The 10,759-nt window shown below is 35.2% G+C and overlaps 1 pseudogene; it reads right to left on the bottom strand.

Annotated features, from left to right (window-relative positions):
- Window positions 1-2,338: 2,338 nt before the first annotated feature.
- LOC143387483 (integrin beta-6-like) overlaps window positions 2,339-10,759 on the bottom strand; it is a 137,283-nt pseudogene continuing 128,862 nt past the window's right edge.

Raw genomic sequence — 10,759 nt, 5'->3', positions numbered from 1 at the left:
GAAGGTTTACATTGGCTGACTGCTTCAACTCTTACATCAAGAAGCCCAGGGTCATTACAGATTGAATAAGTCCTTGAAATAATAATTTGAATAATTATTACTTTCTATTTAAGCATTAATAGAAAGCAAGAGTTATTTTTTTAGGGATTTTTATTTATTAGGTTACACTGATTCATTAATTCAGAATCCATGATTTTAAGACCCATAGATTTTTTTTAAATTTTCTTTCTTTTCTTTTTTTGTTTTTTGGTACTGGGGATTGAACTCAGGGGCACTTGACTACTGAGCCATACCCCAGAAGTATTTTGTATATTATTTAGAGACAGGGTGTCTCTGAGTTGTTCAGTGCCTCACCTTTTCTGGGACAGGCTTTGAACTAGTGATCCTTCTGCCTCAGCCTCAGGAACTGCTGGGATTATAGGTGTGTGCCACCATATTCAGTGAGACCCATAGATTTTTAAGGTTTTAGTATTTGGGGTTCACAGCAAGCAATGATTTTATTTATTAATTTAGTATATATTAGGTATTAATTATTGTGCAGCCAGAAATTTATGGGATAAAAACAATATGGAAATAAATTGTTCTTTTTGTTGTTGTTGTTGTTCTCCAATTTGTTAGAGATATTCATTAGATGTGATTAATAAGTAAAACTAAGCTGCTGGAGGACAGAGCAAATACAGATGTAAGAAATATAATGCATTATTAAAAGCCATACTTACCACTTAATAAATTATAGCCATGTGCATTTATTACACAAATAAAACTCATATATTATCTTCACCACAGTTTAACAAGGAAGATACAGTTAATGCTTTTTTTTCCTACAAGAAAAAAAAACAGAAATCATGAGTGATTATGTGTCTTGTCAAGACCACTGGCCAAGTTAGAGGCAGAAGTAACACTGGGACCAGTCTGAGTGTTACAGAAAAGTGATCTGTCCACTTTTCTAGATTATCTCCTTCACATAGATAAAGTCAATCCCAAAACAAGGGGTCACAATATGGAGTGAAATTAGCCAGGAGGGGGTGTCTATCCTCTCTTTATATCCATGTGTCTGTCTAGATTGCAAGTTCTAATGATGCTGTAATATTTGATAGATAAGTTCTTTAATAATTTGCTTATTCTGATGCTGCAATGCATTTTTTTCATAAATATTAAACTCCCTGGAGGACCAAGCACAGTGTTGCATGTCTGGAATACCAACGACTCAGGAGATTGAGGCAGGAGGATTGCAAGTTCCAGACCAGCCTCAGTAACTTAGAATCTAAGCAACTCCACAAGTCTCTATCTCAAAGGGAAAAATTTAAAAAAAGGACTATGAATATGTGACTCAGTGGTGGAGTACCTCTGGGTTTAACCTCAGTATGAATACATAAATAAATAAAATGCACGAGTAAATCCCATGGAGTTCTATGGATTAGGAATATGAATTTGTTGATTGTATAAAGTGACAATACATCACTAGTTTAGTTGGGATACTGGTAAGGCCAAGAAGCTATTGAAATTACATGGCTTAATTGTTCATTTTATAACAGAAGAACTGAAATCCAACAGTATTTTCAGTTCTGCACAACATTTAGGATGGGGCTGAAAAAGTTCAAAGGTCTTAAGAGACAAATGATACTTAACATGTTAGAGATTTTAGTGTGTCTACTCCCTCAATCCATCCCCGTCCCCTTCTCCATTTTTACTCTGAAACTCTATTCTAGTGTGTTTATGCTGCTAAACAAACAACCCAAAACAAAATCAAGTGTGGACTTACAGTCCACTCAGTAGTGAAAAACCCTGAGCGCTGAGTCAAAAGATTTGGTTGCAGTCAGGGCTCTGTCAACTAATAGCCTTGTGACATTGTGCAATCAACTTAAATTTTCTAGAATAATCATATAATAGATACCGTTGGTTGTCTAAAGTCACTTTCCTTCTCTTTTACCAGCTGACAAAAGACTCCTTAGCTTTAGGTACAAAGCTAGGCATATGCTGGGAATGTTAAGGTCCTATTCCCAAATTTCCAAATAATTCTCTGGGTCCTTTGAAAGTGAAGATAAAAGCTTTCTTTTGCAGCCAGGGCTGAAAGTACAGAGAACCAAGCATTCTCAGAAAAACAATCTTGCATTAGTCCCATAGAGCAAGGATATTATGGTCAGGGGGCAATTAGGTGGGGGTGGAGGTGTTAGCTTCTATGTGAGTGGGCTTAAATGTGTGTTTCTTGGGGGGGGGTAATTTCACATGGGGTGAGATATCTGAACAAAATGGGGTAAATATGGGCTCATTTTCAAATCAGCCCATAACAGGAGGAAGGTAATCTCCAGCTTGAATTCCAGAGGACTAACTGCTTTTATTAAGGACTGTCAGGATGATCACACTCTTCATTCTCTGTCATGGCCTCAGGGGAGCACATGTAACCTAAAAACAAAAAAAGAGAAAGATGTGGGCTCTGATATTAGTTAAGTGTGTCTGAAAGGATTCCTGTTTTGAGATTTAATTCCATTTATGAGGGAATAAGAGGTTAGGAACTTAATCCAACTATGGTATGTGGAGAGGGGGCCTTTGGGATGTGATTGGGATTAGACTGAGTCAATAGATTGGAGCATTCATGATTACAACATCCATGCTCCCTGTCTCTTTTCATGTCTCTTTTCCTTGCTAATTGCCCTTGGACTCAATTAGCAAAGATGTCATTGCTACATGTGGTTCCTTGACCTTAGACATTCAGAACTCTGAGTCAAAATGAACTTAAAACAACAGAACAATTTACCCCATCTGTGGCACTGTATTAGAAACAACAGAAAAGGGACTAATTAATGACTGAAGGACTTTTGGCGAATATTTTGAACCCAATGAAAAGAGAAAGTGTAAGGAGGAAAATGACTATCATCATTTATTCTTACCTTTTCTGTACTGGAGGCTACCCTGTGGTCCAACGAAAATTGTTCTAGCAACTTTGAGAATATGAATAGAGATATTAGCAAACCTACATGTTAGTGTAGAAGGAAAAAACTATGATGGTTTTTCTTTCCCAACTTCAAACTACCTTACTTTATTGTTCTTCATAAAACTTATATATGCGTATATATGCGTATATATGCGTATATATGTGTATATATATATATATATATATATATATATTTATACTTACATTTATATATGAGCATATATAGAGATATTTTATATCTATTTTTTAATGTTTCTCTTATCTTCAAATCCAAACACAAATGTAATAAAATTTGAAGAGATTAATGACTTTTTTGTTCCATGCTAAATCCCCAGTGGGACAAATGAATTTAATTACTATATAGATCTCTAGATTTCTTATAAAGTGAGATGGATAAGCCTGTATTATTTAAATGGATTTTACCCCATGTTGCCATGTATTGAAAAAATATTGCAATTTATATAATGTACAGCACAACATACTCTAAATCTATAAAACTTTTTTTAAAATGGTACCTTGTTTATTTGATGCCACTTGGACAATTAGTGAGATTTAGTATCTTTCTATTCTTGTACTTTCTACTTGTATCTACCTTATGTGAAGGATCTGCTGATTCCTTCTGCAAGTCAAGGTTTTATTTTTAGGAAGACAAGAAGAAGGACTGGGCATGTAGCTCAGTGGTAGAGTTGCTGCCTAGCATGTGCAAGTATGTGAGGCCCTGGGACTGATCACCACCACAAAAAAAAGACTTAAAAAATGATTTCCAAACTTATTGCATAATTTTCTTTTTTTCCATAGAATTCTAGATATCCACAGGAGAATCAACTAATAAGAATTATTATGCTAGGCACAATTAAAAGAACATATAAATGCTACAATGAGACATTCTTGTTCTCAAAATGCTTATACTCAAGCTTAAAAGCAATCTGAATACATACACAGAATCAGAAAACAACAACAACAATAAATATGCAATGTATTCTCAATTATGTTAGAAAGCAATAAGAGCTACTCCTGTAGCAATCTATATTCATTCAGCTTTGTGCTTAATTTTCCTTATTAAATTAAAATATTTTTATTTACACATTTATTTTTGCCTCTTGCATATAAGAATTTTAAATCCTTCACCCATGCAGCCTAATATTTGCATTTCTGGCTGCTGGTAACTGCATCTCAGCACAGTGTAAGTTAACAGCGAATGAACAAGTGATCAATGACATATCAATAGTTTGAAAAGATTCCCAGAAAACTTGGTCTTAGGAATTGAAGATGGAGATTTAAAAAGGCAGAGTGGGGCTGGAGCTATGACTCAGCAGTAGCGCACTTGCCTAGCATGTGTAAGGCACTGGGTTCGATTCTCAGCACCACATATAAATAAATAAATAAACAATTTAAATATATATATATATATATATATATATATATATATATATATATATATATATTTTTTTTTTTTTTTTTTTTAAAAAAAGGCAGATGGGAATGAGGAGTGTTACAGCATGGAGAACTTGATGATGTAATTCACTGAGCTGGGAATGACTATTGAGAGTTCATTGATTAGGAAGGCAAGAGAACATGACAAGGAAAGGATGTAGGTATAGAACAGGAAATGAAAGGGAAAGAGGTTCAGTAGGCAGAGATCACAGGAGTCCTGGAAATTGAGGATAAGAAATTGAAATCCACAGATATTGCAAAATGGATAAAGAGCTTTGGACAGAGGTGTGACCATGGAGACAATGACTGAGCATGTGGATTGACCAGAAAAGGACAGAGTGAGCAGAAAGACCATTTGGACAGATCCTGTGTGACTGGCGTCAGCAACAGAGCAGTAACATAATGGCTTCCAGTAATCTGACTTTATCATCTAAGGACCACCCTACAAAGGTTAGGTGTCTGACAAAAGTAGATATATGCAACTCTATTGAGCTTTCAAAACTGAGGGAATCATTCATTCATTTATTCAATAGGCATTTCTTGAATATCATGTGCCAGGTGTATGGAATTTATTGGGATTTGAATGTTCGGACATTGATTAGGGATTTAAAATTGAACCACTGTCTCAAAATGTTTAGCTCAAATCTCTAATTTTACCTCTAAAATTTTGAATAAAACTCACTTCTTTTTGTAATTTCTTGGAATTGATTATGCCTTTAATACTACGGCACCAAGCTTTACTTGGTTGTATTATATTCTGATGGTATACTATCTTAGGTTCTATTAGAGACCTGACTGCTGGTTAAATCAATAGTAAATAGAGCTGGTGTCATTCCAGAATATTTAATTTTCTGATAGAATTATAAAATTTCAGATGTAGTAATTCATTAAGTACTGCAAAAATAGGGCTGGAGAGAGGAGATTAAAGTATGCATCATTTTACTCCTGCAGTTGAAAATGAAAAATTCTATCCCAAAGGTCATTATTAATCACTGTGTTGATTTCTTCTAGGGAAGGTAGACTGCTGTAGTATTTATTAAAATAATTCCATGAAAGAATATGTAAGCCAAGAGCCACTAACAATCTAGTAGAAGAACAAATATCTGAGGCTTCCCTGAATGACTCTGCGCTTCCAGAGATGTTGCTGCTTGGATTTGCAATGGCAGGAAATGGCAGGAAGGGCTGATTTCTAGTAATTAGAGGGAAATGGCTTTGTTAGGGAAGAAGTCATAAGACAGGGTAGCTATAGTTTGTTGGGGAGATCATATGGAATTAACAAGACTATCCTAGCCAGGGGTAAACATGAGATCACTATAACAATAATTATAATAGCATTTCACTATGTTTATCATTTCAATAACAACTCCATTTTCCTCTAATTCTTTATTTTGATGAGGTCAAAAGTTAATTATATTTGCTTAATTTGTTTATTTTCTATTTTTTTCCCTCTCTGCACTGTTCTTGCATTACTTATAAGACTAGAGAAAATAGTTACAATGTATTTCAGTCCAAATAGTAACTGAATGAAATCTCCAGGGGGCATCTTATATATTCACAAACTTTTGTTTATATTTTCTGTTTTGTTTTTATTTCTCCTCAATTTCATCTATTTCTGCTGAGACCAGAAAATAACGTTCTTTCTTTCTCTGGTCCATGTTGTTGCTCACACTAACTTTCTTATTTGGCATTTTCTAATCCCGGATGCTAGGAAAGCTATTTCACTCTTCCACTTTTGACTGATTCTTTTATTCAGGTTACACAGTGGAACTACCTCATTTTTAAAGATTTTTAAAAAGTTCAGCAAGGCAGATTTTTTATTTTTACTGATTTTTATGAAAATCTAACCAAACTTCAGAGCAACTGAGCAATACATCTGTGAATGGTCAATGTTCTTCCCTATTTAAGATGAATCTTTCACTTTTACCACCATACCATTGTTCTTGGACCACCTTGTTGTTCCTCAAGATCTTTTTTCTTGAGTTATTTCTTGGAAGCTACTGGATCTATTCTATAAATACACTTCTGGAAGAACTGAATCACCCATCTTCAGATATGGCTAGACAAATCTGCAACCTTGGGAGAAAATAGTTTAGTTTCCTATTAGGAGCACTCACTTCAACATATAGATGCCCAGTTATTAGTCTATTTTATTGCTACTGTATTTTTTTTCATTGTGTAAAAGTATCTATATATATAAATTTCAATGATACTCTTGTCACAGAAGCCCTGGGTAGTATTTTTCATATATAATGCATTTAATATTAATTATTAAAATAATTGGCATCAGCTTTTGATTTTAGTATTTTAATAGTTTAAGCAATTATGGTGATTTCTTTTTATCACTTGGTTCTGATTATTTTGCTATATATCTCCATTCCAGATTGTAGCAAATCTTTCTATCAAAACAGGAAATAGGGAGAACAGAGAGACATACCATTGCTGTACTTGTGTTTGAATTGTGACGAAAGCTTTTATCTATAATATCCTAATATACTCAATCTCAAAAGTAAGTATATCAGTTATTGTGTAGTAGATCAAACCCCAAATTCTATACTGCAGAAACCATTTCCTTTGGCATCAAGTAGCTGTAATATTCATATCAAAGAGGCCATATATTTCTGAAGATCATTTTTAGTTTCGCAATATGAAAATCCTGTATCTCCTTAAAGTTACTTTAATTGAAAATTGAGAGCAAGGTTGAAGGCACAACTTGTTAGAGGCTGTCACTTGCACTTAATGACCCACAGTGTAGGTCTGATTTATTATGCAAATAAGGAGGCAGAATAATATATTTTGTTTAATCAAGCAGAATTTTTTTAATATGATGGTGTGTCCAGGCACACAAATGAATATTTTATGAGTCCAAAATCTACTTCAGAAATGAAGGTGTTCATATGGGGTTATAATAGCAAGGTTTCAGAACTTTGATTTATATGAATTTGCTTGGATGATGTTACAAAACAGTTTATCTTTAAACAACTGAATTTTATAATGAGAAAATTATCAAAAGCTTCGAGCTACTTAGATTATTTAAGTGAAATATGAATTCATCCATTATAGGCTATAAAACCCATTGATTATTTGGCTTGATTACTGAAACCTTATGGCCTAAGAATCTTGTCTGGCTGATATATCCCCTCTTCAACCAGAACATATTATTGAAGAAAGATTTTATCATATTGCAGCATTTCAGGTAAGCACTGTTCTCTCCACAAACACGAAGAGATAATTCACATAGGCAAACGGTAATATATTTGGAGCTTAGCAGCAGGTCTGTGGCAGCTATTTCACATTCCCATACCAGTGCCAAATCTTGCATCTCTAGTCCAAAAACTGAACTCATTGGGAGAACCATGGGTGCTTTGTTTCTAGCATTTTGTAACCAAATATTAGTCTCTAAAGACTAATATTCATCAGAAAAAAATGGTTGGAAAAAGAATAAATATGGAGATCAGTGCTAGATTTAGGTTACTGTGTGTTGTTCGGAGACTTAAAAACAAATATTATAAAATGCTTAATTCCTTTATGCCAAATGTTTAGGTAGGTGCTTTTACATGTATTTTGTAGATAGGAAGTCTTTAGAGAGATTAAATGGCTTTTCCAAGAGCACTCTTCTAAGAAATTGCATGGTTATGATTTCAAAATTGATTTTTTTTGCATGGTCTTCAAGATGGAAGCCTAGTAATTCCAGACCTTGATATTTACAAAGTATGAAAGGGTCATATAGAAAACAACTACCAAATATGTAAAAACTACTCACACCCTGTGAATATATTAATATTCTATGGACCTATATAATTTGACAGTCACCTTTTAGTTTTACTTCAAAAATAAGATCAGCACAGTTGACTAAGCTTGTAAGGATTGTAGTCTTCAGTGCTGTTCTCTAATACCCAAACTGAGCAGGATTCTTGCAGATTTCCTTTTATCTCTGCAAATCATGAGAGATCGATGAATTATTTCAAGCAGGGAAATTTGGAACTCTGTATGTTTTTTTTCTTTTTTGAAAAAAGAAGAACATAAAAAGATACAATTTGCACTCAAACTGGCAGATTTTAAGGATATGTAATTTGTGATGTTTGAAGTGAGCTGAGGCCAAGATTAACTCATAATCTTAAAATGATGTTGACCATCTGCCTTCTAGTATGTTATGTAGAACCAATCTCTGAAAAATATTCCTCATTACTGAAATAATAATGCAGAGTGCTGTGCAAATTTTATTTATTGGCTGTATCTGAAGCAGCCCCTGATGCTTCAAGGCCATTTGTAAAAAAATTCTTCCATAATATTTGGAAGCAATTCTGGTTAATTTCTACATCCACTCTTGTTCATATACGCCATATTTTTGTTTTAAATTCTTCTTTAAGGCAGTTGAATGTAAATAAAACCTTTGCTTTTAAAAGTTTGTCTATTCCTAGTACTCCATTCTTGAAGTTATAAATTCTGTTTTTATCTTTAGTTGTCATGGGAATGAATGAACAGCTTTGTTATAGAGGATTGGTAGTGTTCTGGTTCTGTGATTTGGGAAAGAGGAGGATCAGATTTCACAAAATCCCTTTCATGCCCTTTAAAAAAAACAAAGCAATGAACAATAGAAACGAGAAATAGACCCTCCAATGGTGGTTCACTGTGTTTGCATTTCTTTTCTGTGGTTGTACTTTATGAGCATATGCTTCCTCTGTGGTACTCCATATGTGGCTGGGAGCAGTACCAGATTCAAGGGAAAAGCACACAAGAGGGGCTTCCACAATATTTAATGGTTGTTCAACATAATGTATGACTACAATTTGGCCACTGGACTGTAAACTCTGAAAGTGAAAACCACTGATGTGTTGCTACTGTATTTCCAGTATCTAGTATGCAATGGAGCAACAATAGTTTCTATTTAGGGACTAAGACTGGCAATCCCACTTTCTTCTTCTACTTCAAGGTGTATCAGGTCAGAAGAACTCTTTATGTTTGGTTAAGGGACTAAAAATTTGTCAAAAGTGATAATTAGATTACTTCTTGGGGCAAAGGTTGGAGTCATCATATGTGTTGCCTAAAGGGACAAACTTGGTGGTGATGTGAAAGATAAATGGGCAGAGGGATAAATAAACTGTGGTAGATTGCCACAGTCTGGCTGGGCACAAATCACAAGCCACTCACAGCTTTGTAGATTCAAACAGCAATTCTTTATTCCCGGTCTCACACTGGCCGTCTATTAACACGTTCTGGGGAAATCCACGTTCTCTGCCCAAATCCACCACCCACTGGGCTTCTGTCTCCCAAATATATTCTGAATCCCGTGAGAACTCAAGGGGAACTCAGGCAGCAGGATACGCCCTATTCTAAATGGGGAACGCCCTAATCTTGTATTATGCTAAACCAGGAACACCCTAAACACGGATCCGCCCTGGTCCTTGAGAAAGGTCACCTTACATGCAATGTCGCTGCAAAATGTCCTATTTCCATGAGTCCTTCCACTAAAAAAACATGGGGGTATGCTGGCAAGGAAATTGTCATACCTACTTGGATGATGGCTCCCAGCAGTAGATTATTTTACAGCCGTATGAATTCAATGGAAAGTGAGCACCAGAGGCTTTGGAAAGAGATCTGAAACAATTCCCTATTTCAGTTACCTCACATGGTTATTATGAAGGGCCCAGTTTTGAATCACATGGAAAACTGTGAATGTGCCAGAAACTGTTATGGTAACTCAAATCTCCTAATAAATCACAAGCATCTGTTCTTCTGAGTCTGAATCAATGGACAAGACTTCACTTTTGCTTACTTAAAGACCATAGTAGGAATGAGATCTTAGAATAAGCTTTCTCTCATCTTTCCTCTCCAAGTCTGAAATTCAAGTGAGGGAGACTGACTGAATCTGTAGGACATACAGTTACCAAGGAAAATTGTGACCAAGCTCACAACTTTCAGCTCAGAAAGACCAAGAATCCAAGATTCAAATGGCTCAATGAGGGTTAAACGTATCTGCCTACCAAGGGAGAAATAAGGATTAATGGCTGCTGTACTTTGGTAATATCAGCAATCAGATAATAATGCCTCTTCCAATGGGAAAAAGATACTGTTAAGGGAGGACAGAAGGAGAGATTCCTCTCCCCGTAATCTCTGAGAGATAGACAGGGATTCCTTCTATATGATTGGTAAGAATTGAGAAAGACTCATTTTTTTTATTGACATTATTTTCTACATTATCACTGTGGCCTCTGCTTTTTTTTTCTTTTCAGTGACATGGGATCCAACTCTCTGTGAGGATCTTAGGGCACAGGCTTAGTGATCCTTCACATGTCTTTTCATGGTGAGTGAGAGGAGTATGAGGGTTGGTTAGCTTGCTCGATTGCTTTCCTGGCTACCCTTGACCCATCTCAATGATGCCAGATAGTGAACTCT

Source organism: Callospermophilus lateralis, unplaced genomic scaffold (genome assembly GCF_048772815.1).
Source record: "Callospermophilus lateralis isolate mCalLat2 unplaced genomic scaffold, mCalLat2.hap1 Scaffold_103, whole genome shotgun sequence".
NCBI lineage: Eukaryota > Metazoa > Chordata > Mammalia > Rodentia > Sciuridae > Callospermophilus > Callospermophilus lateralis.
Note: the sequence above shows the minus strand (reverse complement) of the source record. Positions and strands in the feature narration are given on the sequence as shown.